The 23,380-nt window shown below is 43.9% G+C and overlaps 1 protein-coding gene across 1 annotated transcript in view; it reads right to left on the bottom strand.

The window, feature by feature from the left end:
* The window catches only part of LOC122790927 (G2/M phase-specific E3 ubiquitin-protein ligase-like), a gene marked incomplete in the record, with an annotated part of 597,261 nt that overhangs the window by 573,261 nt on the left and 620 nt on the right, over window positions 1-23,380 (bottom strand).

The raw sequence follows: 23,380 nt of genomic DNA on the forward strand, positions 1-23,380 counted from the left end.
CAACAGGGAAGGAGTCTGAGGCAGATGCCTTGGGGCCAAGCGTGACGCACTGCGCAAGAGGGGGTACACCAGTGTTGGTGTGGCCAGTCTGGTGCAATTAAAATTGTCCTTGGCTTGTCCAGTTTGATCTTTAATAGTACCTTGGAGAGCAGAGGCAGAGGAAGAAAGGTATAAACTGATAGGTTTTTCCAGCTGAAGGATAGAGCATCCACTTTCCAAGCTAGCTTGTGGGGAATCCTTGTGCAAAATTTGCCCAATTTATGGTTCTGGGGGGTGGCAAACAGGTCTATATCTGGGCTTCCCCACATGCTTGTCAACATGTTGAAAATTCTTGGTTCCAGTTTCCACTCGTGTGGGTCCATGAGGTTTCTGCTTAGTCTGTCTGCCAGTGTATTTAGTTTTCCTGGCAAGAATTGAGCTTGTAGATTCACTTGGTAGCTCAAGGCTGTGTTCCACAATGCCATGGCTAGTCTGCAGGGGGTGTAAGAATGTGTACCCCCCTGCTTGTTTATGTAACACATGACCGTGGTGTTGTCCGTCTTTACCATTAATTGTCCTGAAAGAATGTGGTCCTTGAAGGCTGTCAGCGCATTCTGTACAGCTAACATTTCATTTTGATTTATATGCATTGGACTTGGGGTTCTATTTGCCCTGAATGCACTTCCCTGCCAGGTGACCCCCCCCATGCATAGTCTGATGAGTCTGTTAAAAGTTTGGGCGGCAGGGGCTAGTGTGAATGGCAGACCCCTGTTTTGGTCGCAGGCCTCTGCCCACCAAAGAAACTCTAGGCATAGGCAAGTTATGATAGGAATCATTGTTTCTAGATCCTGTGAATGTTGACACCATAAACTTTTGAGATACCATTGTAGTTTCCTCATATGCAGCCTTGCATATGGAATTAGAAGAATGCAGGAGGCCATGAACCCCAATGCTTGCAGTATTTGCCTTGCAGATAGCTGGGTTTTTGTGGCCACTTGCTTGAAAAAGGCTGTCAAATGAATCTGTTTCTCTGGCGTGAGGAAAGCCATCTGGGAAGTTGTATTCAAGCTTGCTCCCAGCAATATAATTTGTTGACAGGGTTCCAGGTGATATTTCTTTTCGTTTATGGTGTACCCCAGATAAGTCAGCACCCCCTGAACAAAGGCCAGATGATTCAAAAGTATGTCCTGGCTTTCTGCCTGAATTAGACAATCGTCCAGGTATGGGTAAGATCTGAATATTTCTTTGCCTGCAAAATGCAATGACTGGAGCTAGGCCATTTGTGAATACCCTGGGCACAGTAGATAAGCCAAAGGGGCTGTGCAGAGGAGTGATGGTGCATGTAGCCTGCTTTGAAGCATAGGTATCGTCTCTGCAAGACTCCCTGATAGGGATGTGCAGGTATGCTTCTTTTAACTCTAGTGTTGCCAACCATGCATCTCTTCCTAGCATAGGAAGCAGCTGAAGAGTCAGCATTTTGAATTTTGGAATCACCAGAAAGGTGTTTTGAGTAGAAAGGTCCAGGATAGGACGCCTTGTATTGCCTTTTCTGTGTACCAGGAAAAGTCTCGAATAGAAACCTTGTCCCTTTTCCTCTTCTGCTACCAACGGAATAACCCCCATGCTTGAGAGAGAGAACTTTATTTTGGGCCTCTGCCCACTGATTTGGGGGTAGATCTGGCCACCTGCTTGGTGTTGGTATCATGTGGAAGAGAAATCTGTATCCTTGGGACACTATATTTAAAACCCATTTGTCCTGGGTAATGAGTTCCCAGTTTTTGGCCTGCAAACCAATCTTTCCACCTAAAGCAATGGCTTGAACTGCCCAACCTCCTAACCTATAATCAGCTCTGCCTCTGTCATTCAATCTGTTACCTCTCCAATAAGTGTCCTGCTCTCAAAAACCTAGTACAACATCACTTAGCCAAAAGATCTCTTAGATCAAGCAAACTACTACTAGAAGTTACCAACAGCTATAGCAGCTTTGGAGATGCACTATATAGTAGTTCAATGGCTACAAAATGGAACTCTGTCCTCACTAGCATTCAAAACACATCATCCAAAGCCTCCTTTAAAGACCTCATCAGGCAACATCTCAAGCAAAGTTGGCAGTGCCATGATTGCTCCCCAGGCTAGTGAAAGCAGATAAGGTACACATGCTAAACCTAGAGTACTTGATAATAGTTTTCACTCTTACAAACACTGGCTAATCTACAATGTATGTACTGTACGTATGTACTATGTATTCGACCTATGTTCCAAATTTCAGCTGTACACCACAAATCTATTAATTACCTTTATTTTTAAATTAATATTTTTTTGTTTGTTCTCTCCACTGTAACTGTTGATGTGCTACATACCACTGTAAAAACATGTCTTTTGTAATTTGTATGTACTGATCATGTCTAAATAACTAAATGTATCTGTAATTTTTCTATGTGGAGCTTTTCTCCCCAGACCTCTGCTGAAAAAGGGCCTTTTCGGCTCAGACACCCCCGGTTAACAAATGTAAAATAAAATAAAATAAATAAAGGAGCATTCAGTTGGGAAGTGCTTGGAAGTTTTAAAAGCAAGTCATTGAGACAGTTTTCCATAGGGGTAGTCTTACTACTCCCAGATTTGGGTGTGGAAATCCCCCACTGCTTAGTCTTCCCTCCCCTGGGACTGAAATCTGGGGTTTCTGCTGTGTCTGAGTTTTGGCTTGAGAAGACCTGGGAGGGGCTGGAAAGGTCCAATGCCTACTAAATCTAACAGGTTGAACTTGCAAGAAATCTTTAACAGTTTGCATATATTTAGCTTCATCTTCCATCTTTTTAAGAACTTCCTCAGCTTTGTTGCCAAACAGGTGGTCCTGATTTAAGAGAGCATCCAACAGTTTAGCTTTAACATGATCAGGCAAATATTGCTCCTTAAGCCAAGCACATCTTCTGAGCAGACACAGTAACAGCAGCCCTACAAGAGGCCTCCAATGAATCAAATCCACATTGCAAAGTATGTTTACCAACCTGTTCAGCAGAATGCATTAAATCCTGTAATTATTTTCAGCAGAGTCAGGAATCATTTTCTGTTTAAGCAACCCAATAACATGTTGATACCTTTTAACATATGGAACTGGCAGTTTAAGGCCCTAATGGCCAAGGTTGCAGAAGTATAAATCCAGCACCCTGGAGTCTTTATCAGAAGGGGTAGGAATTTTAGCAGTAGAAGCCTTAATGCCCTTGGGTCCCTGTGAAATAGTCTCTGGATACGCAACAGGATTTTTAAAAAGAAATGTGTGTGAATCAGGAACCCTGTAATACCTGTCAAGTTTTCTGGGAGCAGGAGGCAAAGAATCAGGGGCCAAACTAGATTCCGAAAAGCATCAATAACAATGTCTAGTACAGGAGGCATAGCTAAAGGCCTATGCTGAGGCAGGAGTAAGAAATCCCTAAGCATCTTTTTTGAATCAAAACAATCCTGGATTTCCCAGTGGAAATGCTCCCTTAGGGTATGTAAGGTTTCACCAAAAGAAAAATCCTCTGGAGGGGAAGCAGAGGGAATACAGTCCTCTGCATCAGAATCCTCTTAAGTAGATAAGGGCAAATCCAGATCATCAGAAGAATCCAAAAAATCAGAAACCTGGTCAGAAGATTCATAAACAACTTCATCCCTAGGTCTCTTAGAAGGGGGAGGTTGGCTTCCCCTGATTAAAGTTATAAAATCTTCAGCCATTATTTGTTTTTTAAGCAGAGAGGCCTGAGCATGCGGCCTGGGTGGCGGTTTCTTAGGCATACTACAAGATTTAAGCCTAAATGAAGGAGGCGTCGGTTTAATATGCAAGTCCATAGCCCTGAATACACCCTCAGAAGCCTGTGCCTGCACAGCGGCTCCAGACCCATCCAAAGTAGAGACATCTGCAGGTTCCACAGTTGAAGCATCTCGCGGCATACTGGACTCCGAATGGGTCTCAGTAGAGGCCTGCGAATCAGAAGTAGCGGGTATCAGGGGCTGCAAAAGCACCTCACCGGGTATCAGCAAGCTGGCGACTGGCTTAGGAGATGCATTGTCTGCAGCTTTGGACCTAGGTGGCCTGTCTCTATCTTTGCGGTTTTTCAGAATCCCGGTAGTCGGATGGCTAACAGATATTTCTGGATAATTAAACCGAGACCTAAAATATTTAGAGGCAAAAATATACCGACGACGGATACTGCGCTGAATAAATAAAGCACAAAACCGACAGCAAGGTACGTCGTGGTCAGGGCCCAGGCAAGGAATACAGTATGAATGAAAATGTGTGAGGTATTTGCTTTCCACAAGTAATGCAATTATTAACTTTTACTGACATCGGTAAGGAGCAAGAAAAAGTTTCCCCAACGGGGTACTTGGCTTTAGTTGAAGACTTCGGTTCCGAAACTCGAAAACAAAAATTTCAGGAGTCTGCCGATCAGCACTAGCGAACTGCTTCTGCTTCGGGCACTGCACGGCAAGAAAGACTGATGCAATGGCATCAGCTACATGTTTTATACCCCTGATGTCACGGAAGTGACAGCATCTGACGCAGGACCCAAGACTTTGTTAATCAGACCAACTGAGGACTACTGCAAGCAGATAACCCAAAATGTAATGACTGCAACAGTGAAACACGAAGAACATCTAAAGAATACTATCACTGTAAAAATAGTTTGTGTTGAAGAGTTTGCCATTTATACTTCTTTTATAATCCCTATGGTTCCACAGATATGAAAAAAGTTACGTACTCACCATAACGTTCCATGTTTGTAGTCCATCTCGCCCTTCATTCTTGCATATGGTTCGGAGCTGATCCTCGGCGCCGTCTCAGCCGGTTACAAAGCTTGAAGCCTCTAAGCTGGCTCGTGGCAAGGTAGGTATCCCATAATGCACTAGTAAGAATCCTTAAATCTTGTTTGCTGCTGTCTATAAAAGTGATAGAAGGTATTTCCACAAGGAAAAACAAAGATGAAAGGTCTCCAACCCTAAAGAAGATAGACAATATCTTGTCTCGAGATCCTCTAAGGATACATGGATGGGTGTAGATGGGTGGGTTCATAAGAATGAAGAGTGAGATGGACTACAAACATGGAACATTATAGTGAGTACACAACTTCTTTATGTTCTGTAGTCCTATCTCACCTTCATTCTTACATATAGGACAGCGTCCCCAACACCTTTTTCTCGAGTGGCTCACGGGAATATACCAAGAACCATGGAACCAAAAGAGGCTCTACCCCTCGAGGTCAAGTCCAATTTGTAATGAGTAATGAAGGTATGAGGGGTAGCTCAAGTTGCTGCTGCACATATACTGTCCAATGGAATTTTGGCTTGAAAAGCGGTAGATGTGGATATAGATCTGGTGGAATGAGCTTTAATTTTAAATGGGAGTTCTTTGCCATTAGAACAGTAAATAAAAGATATGCAATTTGAAATACAGTGATAACGTTATCTTGGAGACTGGCATCCCTTTCCTCGTCTCCGAAAAAGATACAAATAATTGGTCTGATCTCCTAAACTCTTTGGTTCCATGTAAATAGAACCTTAACTGTCTGTGTACATCAAGTTGATGAAACTTGTATTCCACTTTGTTTGCATGATTTGGAAAAAAGACTGGCTGTTCAATAGTTTGATTCATATTTGATTGAGAACAAATCTTGGGGAAGAAGGAAGGATTAGTGAAGGGAAACTATCTCTATGAAATATCAAGTAACAAGGTCTGACAGAGTGCTTGCAGCTCTGACACTTTTGGCGGACGTAATGGCTACCAGAAAAATTGTCTTCCATGAAAGAACTTTAAATCATAAGTATGTGAAGGTTCAAAAGGCGGCGAAGTAAGTTTCGAAAGAACAAAATGTAAACTCCAGGGAGATAAATGTTCTTGAAAAGAAGATCTTAGTAAGGTAGTGCCTTTCAAAAATAATCTACACAATCTGGGAGCCATAAGATTAGGTTCATGTTGTCCCAAATGAAAATTGGAGATCGCTGCTAATTGAACTTTGATTGTAGCAACAGCTGATCCCTGATGAAAAAGTTTGGTTATAAATTCTAAGGGAATGGAGGCTGTGTATGGATCTATGTTTTTTAGCTTGTGCCCAGAGAAAATCTTTTCCATTTGCTAGCGTACAATTTTCTCATAAAAGGTTTATGAGACGACGTCAGGATATTTATTTATTTTACATTTGTTGACCGGGCTAGTCTAACTGGACACATGTCCATTTTCAGTAGAGACCCGGAGAGAAAAGCTCCAAGACGCATACAAAATACAATATAGAAAAGTTGCAACAGTCCAAGCTTAAAAAAACAGCTATTGCTAATAAAAAAAATACAATACTCACCATGAGCATAACACAAACAGTAAAAGGTAATGTACAAGAGATGTTACTATAAACATACATTTAAACTGCAATAACATGGTCTATTGGTTCTTTAAGGATAAGTCTATAAAGGTGAAGAGTATACATTAGTGTAAAGGAAGAAAGTTAGTCAGAGTTAGTACAGGGGCATAACCAATGTGTATTGAGAAATAGTTTTAGATCCTGTTTAAAAAGTGTTAGTGAAGACGGTTACAAGTTCAGTGGGTAGTAGATTCCAGTGCTTTCCAACAGTATTAGAGAACAGAGACTCCTGCCAAGCTGTTGGATCTGCAAGTATTGATCAGCAGTTTGAGGAGAGTAAATTCTTAAGATTGTTGTAAGGGGTGATGAGGCTAGTGAGTATTGGAGTGTTGGTGGGTTGATACAGGGTCTTATGGGCTATAGCAAGCTGGTGAAATTGAAACTGGTTTAAAAACTCTAGCCATCCTAGTTGCTTTAGATTAACAGAGTGATGAGTTCTAAAAGGAGAGCCAGTGGCAAATCTAGCATTATTATCATAGGAGATTGCCAGTTTGTTAAGGTTGTTTTTAGAAATATGTAGGTGAAGCATTGAGTAGAGTGGAGATTGAGTTCTGGCTATAGCGGTCCTAGCTGCTGGTGTAAGAAAGGGTTTGATTCTATAGAGGGATCCCAATTTTTTGTTGACTAATTTTATTGCGCTGTTTATACGAGTATCGAAGTTAAGGTTATCTATTGTTATTCCTAAGAGTTTATGGTTGGGTCAGGAAATGGGAGTGCGCCATTATTAGATAGGAGTGTGAAATTTATTGGGGTGGACTTTCGGGTTGGAGTGAAAAGTAAAGGTTTAGTTTTTTGGGGGTTTAGGAGGAGGCAGTGGTTTAAAAAACATTGTTCTATTGTATTAAATGCTTTTTGGGTAAGGGACTGTAGTTCAGTTGGGGAAGTGGCTGAACAAATTATTGTAGAGACATCTGTGTATTGAATACAGGTGGCGTGTGGAATTGCTGAGTGAAGGTCATTAATAAAAATGGAAAATAGGAGTCCGCCCAATATGGAGCCCTGAAGAACACCAAGGGAAATGGGAAGGCGATTAGACAGTTTATTGTGCCATAGTACAGCCTGCTGTCTATTGTCTAAGTAAGATTTGAACCAATTTATGGCTAGAGGTTGGAGTGAAAGGGATTTCTGTATATTTAAAAGGAGCTGGTGAATAACCATATAAAAAGCCTTAGATAAATCAATGAAGACTGCAGAGGAAAGAATATTTTTGTTACGGTTTTTGTTAATGCAGTCTGTGAAGGCTAGCAGGGCAGTGGTGGTACTGGGGAAAGGTCTAAATCCATGTTGACAGTTGGCAAGTAAGTTGTTTTGGAGTAGATGGTTACGTAGCTGCTTATGGATGCATTTCTCCATTATTTTTGCTAGAGGAAATAGCAGAGTTATAGGACGAAAGTTAGGAGAGTCATTGGAGTTCCTACCTTTATGTAGTGGAATATGATGAGAAATTTTCCAGATAGATGGGATAGTTCCTTCACTTATGGTTCTGTTAACCAGAATGGAAATGGGATAGGCTATGGCTTTAGCTCCTTTTTGCAGGTATTCTGCTGGAAGTTGGTCAGCTGAGGGGGTGGGAGGTTTTAATTTTTGAGAAGGGAACAAATAAAGGAAGTAGACACTGGTTGCAAATGAAATGATGGGGGTGGGCTTGTAGCAGAAGTAGGCAGATTTGAGGTATCTGGAGCTAGATGGCTAGTGTTTGGACGGCATCTGTGAAGAAAGAATTTAAGGCATTAGCAGTATGTGTGGGATTCTCAGGGTTAGAGCCTTGTGGGTTAGGTGTGATAGATTGAGCTGGGTATAGTAGTTTGTTAATGCTAGTCCAAAACTTTTGTGGTTTCTTTTGGAAGGTTTGCTGTAGTTGGTAAAAGCGTTTTTGTATGACAGGATGGCTTTTTTTGTATTATTTCTAAGTTGTCTAAAGGTTTGGTGATCTGTAGGATTCTTAGTAGTACGCCATTTTCCCAGGATTTGTTTCTAAGAAGGATTTTTTGCCTAGTAGCGTTTGAGAGCCAAGGGGCAGGTTTAGCTTTATTTCTAACAGAGCGAGTTGGGGCATGGTGGTCCAGGATGGCTAAGAATGTGGAATTGAAGTATTCCACGGTTTCATTTAGTGGGAGGGATTTTAGTGGTGACCAATTACATTGCTTGAGTTCTGTCATGAAAAGTTAAGGGTTAAATTGCTTTTTGGTGCGTACTGTCCTGAAAGTGTTTGGGTAAGTTAAGTTGGTTTTATGTCTAAGTTAGTAAGTGATCACTTGGGTCATCTGGGAGGATTTGTATGTTTGATGAGGAGTATTAGTAAGAATCCAGTTTAAGGTACTTTCTTTGTTATTGGGTTTATTAATTGTGGTAGGGGAGTTAATAGTTTGTGAGAAGCCATATAGGTTAATATGGGTGATAGGGTGTGCATTACTACAGGACTTCCAGTCGGTATTAAAGTCTCCTAGGACTATAGTTTCTTGTGGGAGATTAATAGAAAGCCAGTTAAGGATATTTTCAAGGGTATTAATGTTATTTCCTGGAGGAAGATAGATACAGATAATATATATGGGTTTATATGAGTTGACCTGAAATTTAGAAATGAGTATTTCAGCACGATGGTCTGAAAGTGGTCTAAGGTTTACAGTGCTAACTTGTAGCTCTGCTTTATAAAGGATTGCTACCCCTCCTCCCTTTTTGGCTGTGCGGTCTAGTCTAAGGATATTGTAACCAGGTGGGGTGACTTCATTGTCTTTCACTGTAGGTTCAAGCCATGTGATAGATGTGCAACTGCAGGGGAGAAATCATGAAGCCTGACTAGGGATGGAAGTGCAGCAGCCATGCTGTCAAGTTGAGGGTGTGGAGGCCAGGATGCAAAGTGCCTGACATGTCAGAAGGTCTGGTATTGGGTCTAGAGTCCATGGATCGTCCAGAAGGTGAGGCCCGAGAAAGGGGAACCAAATCTGACGAGGCCAGTAAGGAGTGATGAGAATCATTCTGCTTCCCAAGGTTTTTGCTTTCTGAATCACTTTCGATATCAGCAGAAAGGGAGGCAAAGCATAAAGTCCCAAGGGCCAATTGTGGACAAGTGCGTCTCTCAGCATCTCCCCCGGGGGGGATAAGGGTGTAGTAGCTGCTGCATTTAGTGTTCATTGGGGTGGCAAATAGATCACAGCAAGGCTATCCACATTTGCAGAAAATCTGTTCCACAACTTTCTGATTGAGAGACCACTCGTGAGGCATCAAGATTGCCCTGCTGAGCTTGTCTGCTATCGCACTGGTTCTCCCCAGGATAAGTGTTGCAACTAGAAATCGTTGGAAAGATATCTCCCACTGCCAAAAATGAAGAGCTTCTCGACATAGGGGGTAGGATCTGGTTCCCCCTTGTTTGTTTATATACCATACCACTGACATTGTCTTATTGGATTGCTATTGTTCCTAGAGGAAGAAAGTAGTCAAGTGCTTGCAACGCTAGTAGCACTGCTCTCATCTCTAGAACATTCATATGCAAGTGAGCCTCGTGTTCTTGCCATGTGCCTTGGACTGTCCTTCCTAGATAATGCCCCCCCCCCCACCAATCTGGGAGGCATTCGTGGTCACACTAGCAACAGGCTGGTGAGGAATAAATGGTCTCCCTAATGTTAGTTGATTGGACTGGATCCACCAACGAAGGTCCTTTTTGCAAGATTCTGTTATTAAAATGGGATGAGACAGAGGCAGCTGCTGAAGAGACCACTGGGAAAACAGTAGCCATTGTACAATTTCTCATATGTAGTCTGGCTAGTGGAACTACAGTTATAGTAGAGACCATGGTTCCTAGAAGTTTGAGCACTGTCTTCGCTTTGACCTTGTGTTGGGGAAGCAGGCTGTATATTTGTTGTCTTACATTTTGTACTCTGTCTGAAGGAAGGTGAGCCATCATTGCGACTATTTCTGCGCCTATAAAAGTCACATATTGAGAGGGCGACAAGGCAGACTTTTCCCAATTTAAAGTAATGCCTAGCTGAGTGCAGACTCGGATGGTTGAATCCCTGGCTTGTAGAAGTAGGTGCCTGGTGGTGGCAGTCGGGAGCCAGTCATCCAGGTACAGAAACATTTGTAATCCAAGACGTCTCAAGTGAGCCGTTACTACCACCATGCATTTGGTGGACACCCTGAGGGCTGTGGTGAGACCACAGGGCAGAGCTCAAAATTGGTAATGACTGGTCCCAGCCGGAAGCGTAAATGACTCCTTGATGCTTTGTCCATTTTTATGTGGTAGTACGCATCTTGGAGGTCTATGGAGCACATCCAGTTGTCTTTCCCAAACAGAGGGAGCATAGACTGCAGTGTTACCATTCGGAACTTGGACTTCTTCACTGATTCGTTTAACTTGCTGAGATCCAAGATGGGCCTCCACTCCCATGTTTGTTTTGGCACTAAAAAGAATTTGGACTAAGTTCCAAATCCTATCTGGTTTGTGGGGACGGTTTGGATGATGCTCTTTAAGCAACTTTTGGACTTCTATAGTCGCTTGATCCCTGTGGTTGAGTGGAACATCTGGGATTTTCTTGGTTAGATGAGGTGGAAAAGAGAAGGGTATGGAGTATCCTCTGGAAATTATTCTTTGTACCCACTTGTCTTGTGTGATGTCGTGCCAGGCTTCTGGGTACAAAGATAAGCGACCCCCCGACTGGCGCCAGAAAAAAAGAGTCGGGCCCCACTTCAGTAGCACTGACCGGGACATCCACAAAAAGAATTGCGGCCACCCTGGTTTTGCAGACCCCCCTACCTCTAAGGAGTTGTCTACTATTATGTCCTCCTCTGCCTCTGGAGAAGGAATCACCTTGTGCGTCTAGGAAAAATCTGAGATTTCTTGAACCACATTTTTCCGCCACTGTGATCTTCAGTGTATGTTCTATAAGGTACTTTCACGGCAGAGAGAGTTTTCTCTTCCTGTTCGTATCTGGTGAGTGTCTTTTACCTTTGGCCCAAACAGAGAGGAACCGTCAAAGGGGGCGTTGGTAAATGTAGATTTGAAGAGCTCTGCAAAGTTACATAAGCACATCCAGGAGCGTCTCCTAAAGGAAACCCCTGAACCTGCTGCCTTGCTCGCTCCATCTGCTGCATAAGATATCAGCCTCATGGAGGAGTTAAGGTAGACAACTGAGCAGTAACCTTCTCAGGGACTCTCAGTTAAAGTACCTTGGAGAGCATCTCCTAGCACTTTTAGATCTCTTTGAGGCCTAGTGAAATGGGTGAAGTAGTTCAGCGTAGAGTGCAAAAGCCACTACAGAAAAAATACTCTTTCCGTATCTGTCCATCATTTAAGACTCTTTGGTGGGTGAGGAAGTTTACGCTAGATGTCCTTCAAGGATGCATCTGCAGTCCTAACAAATGGGTTGTCCTGGCCTCAGGCAGCCCTTCGGTCGGCCGGATTCCAAAGTCTGGGTCTGGCCTCGGCTGATGTCGCACTTCACCAGATGTCATAGCTGCAGTTCAGCAGGTATAAAGGCATCAGCCAACGCCATTTTCCTCAGTCTTTCTTGCCGCATGGCGCCCGAAGCAGAAGCTGTTCGCAAGTGCCGGTCGGTCAGAAGCAGAGATTGCTACTACCGAAGACTTCTAAAAAGCTAAGTACCCCGTTGGGGACTCTTTCTTGCCTCAGCCGATGTCAGAAAAAGTGAATAACTGTTTAACTTGTGGGAAACAAATACCTCAAAGATTTCCACTCTTACTGCCTACCTTGTTTAGGCCCAGACCACGACGTAGCAGCTTGTCTAGCCTGTGCTTCCTTCAACCGACGGACACTTAGACGTCGGTCGGAGTTTGCAGAGGAGTTTTTCGGCTCCGCTTTTGCTTATATCATGCCGTCGGAGACTCCGACTTCACAATTAGCTAAAAAGCATAAGGAAAAGGACCGACACTCGCGGTCCAACCGCGAGTGTCTCTGTTTCAACTGAAACAGAGTCCGCGGTTCTTCCTTCGACCAAAAGCATTCCTCCTACTACCGAGGCCTCTTCCAGCATGGCTGAATCTGCTACGGAAAATCCACCTGCTCTTACAGTTTCTCAGGATTGATCAGATACTATCCCCTTAGATGTATCTACTCCTGCACGTGGAGCTGCTAGGCCCCCTGCATCCATGTCAATTAAGGCTTTTGCCAGGGCTAAAGCAGCTAAATCTTCAAAGGCCATGCCTGCTAAAACCCCCTCTCACAGGCCTAGCTCTAGTACTCAAATGCTTAGTCTAGCAGAGGATCTAATTTCTTTCATCAGGGGAACCCAGTCTCACCCTGACAGGGCCTCTCACCCACCTCCAGAGAAGAGGCCTAGAGCAGAGCCCCCTGAGCCAGTTTCTTCAGATTACTCCTCTGATGATTCAGAAATTACAAATCCTCCAGAAGGCCCTTATTCTCCATATGAGGACTCTGATGCAGAGGATTCCATACCTTCTGCCTCTCCTCCTGAGGAATTTTCTTTTGGGGAAACCTTGCATGCTATGAGGGAACAATTTCAATGGCAGGGCCAGGATTTCTCAGACTCTAGGAAAAGGCTTAGGACCTTTTTACATTTACCACAGCATAGGCCTTTAGCTATTCCTCCAGTACTTACAGTTGTGGATGATGCATTTAATGATGCTTGTACTGCCCTGACTCACTGCCTCCGGCCCCTGCTAAGCCCGACAGATACTACAGGGTTCGGACACACATTATCATTTGTATAAGGCTCCTATTGCAGATCCTGAAACTGTTTCACAGGGCCCCAAAGCTGTAGCAGCTGCCTCTGCCAAAACCCCCCTCCCCTCTGAAAGAAAATCTAGGGCATTGGAGAGATGGGGTAAAAAAGTTTATACTTCTGCTACTCTTTCGGCTAGGGCCTTAAACTGTCAATTCCACATGATTCAGTATCAGGAATTTCTGTTAGATCAGCTCACTAAAAAACTGTCCTCGCCTGAGCCGTTAGACCGTAAGTTCCTTCAGGATTTGGTGCATAACACTCAGCAGGTCAGTAATCATTCCTTAAAATGAGGCTATGATGCACTGGAGGCTTCCTTTAGATCAGCTATGACTGGTACAGTGATCAGAAGGCATGCATGGTTAAAAGAGCAATCCTTACCAGACCATGTAAAGTCAAAGTTTCTAGATGCTCCCATGGAAAAGCACAGTTTGTTTGGTTCCCCTGCACAGCAAGTGTTGAAGAAGGTGGAAGAAAAAGCTAAATCTGTCCAGACAGTCAAGGATTTCTTACAGGTCCAGCCTCCGAGGTTTAGTAGGAACTGGCCTTCCAAGAATTGGTCCTTTCCAGACACCTCCAGAGCACAGAGAAGCAGAAACAGACGCCCTAGAGGCAGAGGTCAATCCAGAGGTACCTACAGGGGACGCCAGTGGCAACCTAACAGCCAGATAAGTACTGCCACAGATCCAGCCACTACCACTTGGACAGGACAATCACAGTGACTTGGCTCTGAAACCGCCTACCAGGGAGCAACTGGGTGCACCCTTAGGCGGAAAGCTAGCCTTATTTTCAGTAAATTGGCATTACATTACAAGAGACAAATGGATTTTACAGACAATAGACAAAGGCTACAGGTTTCACTTCCATACTCTTCCAAGGAAGAGAGGAATGCCAAACCTTCCTCCAAACCAAAGGACAAACGCTCTACAGCAAATAGACCACTTACTAAGGATGAGAGCTATAGAAAAGGTACCAGCTATGGAACAAGGACAGGGATTTTATTCAAGGCTTTTCCTGGTACCAAGAAAGGAAAACCAATGGAGACCTATCCTCAACCTGTCCGCTCTAAACACATATCTCATTGTTCCAAAATTCAAGATGCTGACCCTACAGCAACTTCTTCCCATGCTGGGCAAGGAGTCTTGGCTGGTGACTCTGGATCTCAAGGAGGCATACCTGCACGTCCCCATACGACCAAATTGCAGAAGATACCTCAGATTTCTTGCAGGATCAGAGCATTATCAATTCTCAGCATTGCCTTTTGGCTTATCTACTGCGCCCAGAGTATTCACGAAATGCCTGGCATCAGTAATTGCTCATTGCAGGCTTCAGGGAATTCAAATTTATCCATACCTGGACGACTGCCTGTTACAAGCGGACAGCAAAGACAAATTAACAAAAGATTTGAAAAAGGTTATTCACCTGCTGCAAGCCCTGGGATACACAGTCAACACAAAAAAGTCAAGGCTGATACCATCCCACAGGATAACCTTCTTGGGTGCAGAACTGGACACATCAAACCAGATGGCATTCCGCACAGCAGAAAAACAGAAGCAGCTACCACTCTATTTCATGGCATTAACGCAGAACCAGCTTACAGCAAGGAAAATCCTGCAAGCCCTGGGTTACATGGCATCCTGCATAATATTAATTCCACATGCCAGACTACATATGAGGAAGTTGCAATGGTACCTGAGGAATTTATGGTCTCAGCACAAGCACAGCTTAGAAACCCAAATTCCAATAACTCCATGCCTGAAGCAAGAATTCCAGTGGTGGGCCCAGGCCTGTCAATTGAACAAAGGACTGCCCTTCCACAGGCCTCACCCAAGCCAGACTATCACCACGGACGCCTCAGACCTCGGTTGGGGGCACACATGGTGGACAAGTGCATACAAGGCTTATGGACTCAAGACCAGATGAACCTACACAAATCAAAAAGAGATGCTGGCAGTAAAACAGGCAATTCAGACATTCAGACCATTTCTTCAACAGGGTCATTTGCTAATAAGGACGGACAACACCACAGTTATGTGGTATATCAACAAGCAGGGAGGCACACATTCACATCCTCTATGCCGGATGGCAACGGACTTCTGGAATGTGGCCCTGAGCCTCAACATTCAGCTCCAGGCCATATTTGTGCCAGGAAAAGAAAATATACTAGCAGACATCTTAAGCAGAACCACCACGGATGCCCACGAATGGATGCTGCATCCAGACATCTTCAAAACCATCCCACCTCTTCCTTTGATGCACAAAGTGCTACTGAAGATCAAAGAAGATCACCCGAGGATCATCTTGATAGCTCCAGACTGGCCAAGGCAACATTGGTACCCACTACTGAGGAGTATGTCCCGGGAACACGCTTGGCCTCTACCCCTACTACCTCTACTGCTAACACAGAACAACTTCAAAATCCTGCATCCAAACTTGAAAACACTGCAGCTAGCTGCTTGGAACATTATATAAGGCAAAATAACCCATATTTATCTCAAAGGGTTAAAGACATTATCTTGGAGGCTCGCAGACCCTCAACAAGGAAGACTTATTCAGCAAAATGGAAAAGATATCTCATTTGGAGTGCAACAAAAGGAGTAGATGCATCATTGGCAAACATAGCTAACATCCTGGAATACTTAGCAGAACTTTTCCACAATGGTCTGTCTTACTCCTCCATTAAGATTCATGCATCAGCAATTTCAGCAGAATACAACATGGATCCTCCAGTCTTTTCTCAACCTCTACTCAGGCAGTTTCTCAGAGGAATTAAAAATGTAAAGCCACCAAGGAAACCACCATTACCTACATGGGACTTGAACTTTGTGTTATAAAAGTTGACACTCCCCCCTTTTGAACCAGCAGCAACGGCAGAATTACAGTATTTATCTTGGAAAACTGCATTCCTGCTTGCAATCACTTCAGCTAGAAGGGTTTCTGAATTACAGGCATTAATGGCAGTACAACCCTTCCTTATCTTCCATCAGGATAGAGTGTCCATGAGAACTAATCCTACCTTTATGCCAAAGGTGGTCTCCAGGGTATCATTAAACCAAGCAATACACCTACCAACATTCTTCCCCAACCCGCAGAATAGGGGGGAAAGACTGCTGCATACCTTGGATGTACACAGACAATTGCGCTACTACCTGGACAGAACCAAGAACAATAGAAAAACTGACCAGCTTCTGGTAGCATATGCAACAGGAATGGAAGGAAAAGCAATTTCAAAACAAACAATCTCAAAATGGATAGGAAATTGCATTAGATTTTGTTACTCTTTTCATGGAAAGGCAACTCCAGAAAACATCAGACCTCACTCCACAAGGGCTACAGCCACTACTACAGCCTTTTTACGAGGAGTGGCTACCAAAGACATTTTAGAGGCTGCTACTTGGAGCTCCGTGCATACATTTGCCAAGCATTATAATCTACCTTTATACTCCAGATCCCGAGCAGGTTTTGCCACTGCTGTTTTGCAAGGGATCTTAACTACACCATAAACTCTTAGTGCCTCCTCCCCCAGTTTGGCTATGGTATTCTACCCATTTGTTAGGACTACAGATGCATCCTTGAAGGACATAGTACAGTTTTGTACCTACCATAAATGTAGATGTCCGAGAGGTATGCATCTGCAGTCAGGATTACCCAACCCTCCTTCCCCTCTGTGGTACTCCTAGGGTATTTTCCCATCTTGTAGCTAGCTGGGGGGAATCTATTATGGTGTATTTGTTTGTATATATGTATATACATGTTTATTTCTATTTGCTCTCTATTGTTTGGAAACATTTGCATTTATCCAAATTTAGCCTTCCTAGAGGGCACCTGGCATCTGGGGCAAGAAACACTGAGGAAAATGGTGTCGGCTGATGTCTTTATACCCGCTGAACTGCAGCTATGACGTCGGGTGAAGTGCGACATCCGCCGACGCCAGACCCAGACTTTGGAATCCGGCTGACCGAAGGGCTGCCTGAGGCCAGGACAACCCATTTGTTAGGACTGCAGATGCATACCTCTCGGACATCTACATTTATGGTAGGTACAAAACTGTACTTTCCTTCTTTGTGGCTGCTGCCACCACCATGGCATTTGCAGACACACCTTTGGTCAAAAACTCTTTCTCTAGGAGCTGAAATTTGTTTGGGCTTCTGGGGACTGGTTCCACGGAATCAGGAGTTTTCCACACCTATCGACTTACCAAATCTATCAGCTCATCGAAAAGTGGAGACACCCAAGAGGATGAAGGTTGAGACCCGAAAGCCTTCAGGTACACAGACTCATCAGAAGGAGTGACGGTGGGGCAGCCACCTCTCTGTTTCAGGATCTCTAGGATATCTAGGAAGGAGATATCAGGGGATGACCTAGGGGACCCTTCTGACTCCTCAAAGTCAGTGTCAGAGGGGACAGACTCATCAGGGGAGTCTACATGCTTCCTCTTGCAAATTCTCTTCCGAGGGGGCTCCTCAGAAGGGTATGCTGGGGAGGTCTCGGAAGACTTGGGGCCACCCAACAGGGCTCCTGAGGCTGCGGGTATATGTTGTCAAGAGACAGATGGTGCTGAGACAGAGGTCGGAGCTTGAAGAGGAAGAGCATTTGTACCCTTGTGTGGAGCTGAAGACCTAGACAGCACACATCATCTCGAAGGCAGATCTCTCCTGCTACAAGGACACCACTGGTTCTGAGGAAGCGGATGCAGCCCTTGGTTCCAGAGCGAATGGCTCCGAGACAGATGTAGGATCCGAGCTCAGCCAAGCCAACGCACCAAGAGGTAGGCTCGGAACCGAAGTTCGGGTCAGAGCATCCCTGTCGGGGCTGACAGGCAAGGTTCGACTCCTAGACACCAGGGACGGCACCGAAGGTGTCGGAGCGGAACTTGGCTCCAAGACGGGCAGTTGGGGTGCTGGAACAGATGGTTCCACAACAAACAGCACCAATAACTCTGGCTCCGAAAGTCCGACATGGATCGGAGGAGGAACAGAAGGCAAGTAATATGGCCTTACACAGCTCCGGAACAGATTGGGTTGGAGCCAGCAACAAATTTGCTAGTGCCAACTTCGATAGTCTAAGCACCACTCTCTCATCTTTCTCAGAAAGACAAGGAAGGGGATCGAGATCTTTGCAAAATTGGAGATCTGAGTGTTGGGGATACCGGTAATAAATCTCTTGACTGGCTCCGAAGTATGGATTCAGTTATCGGCTCTGAAAACCTTGGGGCCGAAACTGGAATGTCTGTCAATAACCTCGACCGGCTCTGAAGACAGAGGAGCCGAAAAGGTAGAAGGCTTGTCAATTTTGGCAATTTTTCTCTGCAGGTACGGATTTAACAGTCAGTGTTGGAGACTGTCTTCACCGACTTGACCTTATCTTTTTTAGAAGAGGGAGACCTGGAATAAGGGGAGGAACTGGTTAAATCCTCCTCAAAGGAAAGTTTAAGGAGACCTTTCAATATCAGTTTTTTCTTCCTTTTCTGGAGAACCTAGGAACTAAAAGCGAGGCAAAAAAGTACATGTCTCCTGAAGATGTACGCCTCCCAAGCAATAAACACAAATACTATGCCCGTCAGTCGGGGGACATTTATGAACATTTAAGACATTTCTTGAAACCCGAAGGTTTATGTTCTTTGGACTCAGACATACTGTCACAACAATAATCAAAATAAAAGTAGAAGGTAACAGGAAGAGAGGACAAGGTCCTCTAACTTAAACGGGCCTAGCCCTGCTGAGGAAACACACACAAGGGAGAAGGGCAATAGAAGACCTAGGTCCTCTAACTTAAACGGGCCTAACCCTTAACAGAGGAGTAGGTGAGAAAGAGAACAAGCAAGTGACAAAAGCTAGAATAGGTCTTAACTAAAAAAACAGACCTATGCCTATGAAAAATTCAGCAATAACTAGCACATAGAAAACAAAGGGATATCACTAAGGAAAGGCCTGCGGAAGCGACGACCAACAATTAGCAACAATTTGCAATAAAATTCGAAAAACACACTACTAAATAACAACTGCAAGCTATTAATACTAAACTATTAGTCAAAAACAATCACTATAAAATTCTGAAAAAGCAAAAAATTCCAACTTGGCCAAGACCAAGAAAGAGCACTTCTGAACTCGTAGATGCAGCAAACTAGATCTGGGGATTTTTACCAGTGCATTATGGGATACCTACCTTGCCACGAGCCAACTTAGAGACTTCAAGCTTTGTAACTGGCTAAGTCAGAGCAGAGGATCGGCTCCGAACCATATGTAAGAATGAAGGTGAGATAGGACTACAGAACATCATTTGTTTGAAACGTGAGGACAAAATTTGATTCTGTCAAAAGACTTGTGCTCCGCCCATTGGAAGTTACAGTGCAAACGTCCTGAGCTCCATCGGAGTGAATGAGTTAAGGATAGCTGGTTTCGGAATCTGTGGCCTTCCAAAGACTGGACCCAGTAGATACAGAATCTTATCCTTTCCCTTTGGGACAGGTGTCAATCAGTTTATTCCCATACATATGACATCTAGCCACATTACTTTGTCATTCAGGAAGGCGGCAGGGGGATTCAGAAAGCCTCCTGCAGGATTCTCTGTGGAGATTCATGAAGCCTGTGGATCATTCCCTTCTCTGCCTTTATATTTCCCAAATCTGGGAGTGGAGGTAGGTATGGATGGTTAGACAGTACTCCTACATGGTACTAGTAAGATTTTTAATACAAAGTCTTTAGCTGACTGATATGAACTAGAAACAGCAAACAAATACTTCAAGTTTAGCTCCCCACCCGAAACAATGAAAATTCAGAGATAATTTGCAATAAGATATCTATCATATGGCAGACATTACAGAATTGGGTGGTCTGGCTAGGGTCCACCAAGTACAAGATCTAATGTCCAAGGATGAGAGTTCACAGGCCTTTTAGCCAAGGTCCTACAGGCCATGGCAGCTATACAAATAATGAGAACCTAGCACTGCCAACAGAAATTAGAAAAGTTATGCACTCAACATAATGACAGATCTGTGCTGTCTCAGTCTTTCCTAAAGGTACATGGGTCTCTGATTAGACTTTGGCCACTTTCAAGCTTCTGGATCTGGTGCTCACATTCCTCCCCTTATCCATAATCCCTGTGCTATGTGAAATATCTCAGGTTGAGCTTGCTACCAAGGAAAAAGGAATTAGTATGGTATCTAAGATAACGGGTAAGAAAGAAAAAAACTACTGGGAAAAAAAAAAAAGTTTTCCTGAAAGCTCCAGTCCAGTGGAAATAGCACCTTTGATTGTGAACATCTAGCAAGTGTAATGAGTATTCACTTTTGTCTGAACATTTTGGGAAAAATGCAGGGAGATTTAAGGATTGATTAATACAGAATTCAGAAGCCAGCTTCGGAAAAAAGGACTGGTTCTCAGACACGGTCTTTGTGAAGAAAAAAAAACAATTATGGCGGTTTAGCAGACAAAGCATGGAGTTCAGAAAGTCCCCTCACAGAAATAACAGCAGCTAAGAGTTTTCTATGATGAGAATTTTAAATCAGCCTTAACAGCTGGTTCAAAGGGAGAATAAATTACGGTTTGCAGTAGAATAGTAATATCCCAGGGAGGAAATGGGTCTCTTACTGGAGGCAGTAACAGAAAATATCTCTAAGGATGGATTTAGGTAGTCTTAAGGATGCAATGGACATGTGATTCTCAATCTGAAAAGATATGGCCGCTAAATGTACTTCAGTAGTGAAACAGCTAGCTCCATTCTGCAAAAGATCTACCAAGAATATTCCAGCACTGCCGCGAGCCAAGAATATTCCAGCACTGCCGCGAGCCATGAATATTCCAGCACTGCCGCAAGCCAAGAATATTCCAGCACTGCTGCGAGCCAAGAATTCCAGGATTGCTGTGACCGGGACAAAAAGGATCACTATAGTTTTCAACCGCCCAGATGAAGAATCTTTTTTCAATTAGTTTTGAAAATGCTTTGGGGAAGAAGTTAGAATATGAACAGAGGATGAAAACCTGGACTGTCTAATCATGACTGGAACTGGAGAAACCATGCAGTCACCTCGAAAGGAATGAATATATGTGTGAAACAACCCCAACAGATTTGAGAGTAGATCTGGGGCTGAGCCCAATACCCAGGGAGGGTATACTAGATGAGGCCAGAGGAAGGGAAACCATAGTGAAAGTAAGGAGCCAGGAGGATGACTGATCTTTCTTGCCAGTTCATTCTGTAATAATAATTGGGATCAGATGAATGGGAGGAATGTATAAAGGAGTCCTGGGGCCAACTGTGGAACACAGCATCCCTCAGTGACCACCTTCACAGGGATTAGAACAAAGAACTTGCTGCATGTAGTGTTGAGGGTAGCCTTGATGGCTGAATATCTGCCGAACTAAGGGACCACTTGTGAATAAGGAGGCTAGACCTGTGCACAATTTGTCTGCTAGCACAATGGACTTGTCTGGAATATGCAAGGTTACTAGAAAGTGGTTAGAATACATCACTCACTGCCACACTCTCATGACCTCTGAATATAATGGGTAACATCTGGTTCCTCCCCATTTGCTGATATGCCAGACAACTGCCACATTGTCTGGCTGAATGATGGGAGGAATGTCCTGAAAGGCCTACAATGTTTGGACTGCTTTCATCTCCAATATGTTGATGCGAAGTCTGACCTATTGACTGTGACCATGTGTCTTGGACAGTTCCACATGTAATACCCCAGCACCAAGGGGGAACTGTTCATTGTTACTGTGGTTTAGGGGGAAGGAAGGATGAAAGGTGGTCTGACACTTGTGGACACTCCAACCATCATCAGATGTGTGAGTTGCAGATTTCCGTTAAGAATACTTAGAAAGACATGGGTTGTTGTCTTAACCACTGGATTGCAAAACTCCACTGAAGAGCTGGCCTGTAGTATCTGGCTAGGGGAACCAGGGTAATTGATGCTGCCATGGACTCTAAGAGATTGAATTGTTCTTGCTGGTGGCTTCTGAAAGGACAAAACTGTTAAGGCTTGGTGGCAAGTGGTTGCAATGGCTGGGGAAGTCTTGCAATTTGAAGTATGGTGCCCAAATGGCCTCCTATGAATTCGAAGGATTGTGTTGAACAAAGTTTGGATTTTGTCATGATGCCCAAGTCTGAACAGAGGTGGAGCAAGAAGTCCCTGGTCTGCATGAGGACAGCCCACGAAGCAGCAGTAACAAGCCAGTAGACTAACAGAACACCCAGAACCCTTGCAGTCGAAAACAAGCTGCAACCACTGCCCTACACTTGGTAAACACCCAGGAGGGCTGTGGTGAGACCAAAAGGCAGAGCTTTGAACTGAAAATGACATGCCTCCAGCCAAAAGCAAATACACTTCCAGGATTGTGCGTTCATCTTTATGTGGTGGTATGCATCCTGAAGATCTATCCAGTACATCCAGTACCTCTGCCTCAGAAAAGGTAGACTAGACTGTACTGTGACCATCCTGAATTTTGTTTTCTTTACAAAAGTGTTTATATAACTTAGACCCAAAATTGGCCTGAGGTCCCTGGTTTTCTTTGGCACTAAAAAAAAAAAAACGAAACAAAAAAAAAACCTTAAGCAAATTCCGGATCCAATTTTCGTATAGTGGGACCTTTTGGATGACTCCATTGATAAGGAGCATCTTTATTTCTGAAGCTATTGTTTCCCTTTACAAGGGTGGAATGTTGGAAGTAATTTTGGGGTTAAAGGTATAGTATTAAAAAGGACAAAATAGCCTCTAATTATTATTCTCTGCACCCATTTGTCTTGAGTTATTGACATCCAAGTTGCTGGGTGCAGGGAAAGGCACCCCCCCCCCCCCGACTGCCTCCACAGTGCAACAGTTGGGCAATTGTTCAGGAGCACTTAAGAGGCTTCACAGAGAATGGGCCAAAAAAGTGCTGATCCACCATGGGGGGCATTGACAAAGTATGTCAAAGCATTTTGCAAAGTTGCAGAGCCTTATTTGCTTGTACCAGATGCTCTAGAAGCACCTCCCATAACACTGGAGATAATGGAGATATTGGACAAAGACGGAACAGTGGTCAGATGCGTCTCAATGGACTTCCTCTGATCCACAGACATGGCCCCTATGTAATATCTGGAGATTTATTTAGCCAAATCTCTTTGAAACCATGTAACATGTACCAGATAAGTTAAAGACCTCACTGAGGAAGTAGATTGTAGACTCTTTTCCCAAGTCTGTCCAATACATGAGATTCTTTGCTGAGTGGACATAGGAACTCTTCTGCCAGTTTCTTCTTGGCAGTCAACACCATCACCACAAATTCTACAGCCAGGCCTCTGCTCCAATGGGGATTTTTTTGGGGGGAAACTATTTTT

The sequence above is a fragment of the Protopterus annectens genome, chromosome 1.part2, assembly GCF_019279795.1.
Source record: "Protopterus annectens isolate FY-2018-M chromosome 1.part2, PAN1.0, whole genome shotgun sequence".
Lineage (NCBI taxonomy): Eukaryota > Metazoa > Chordata > Ceratodontiformes > Protopteridae > Protopterus > Protopterus annectens.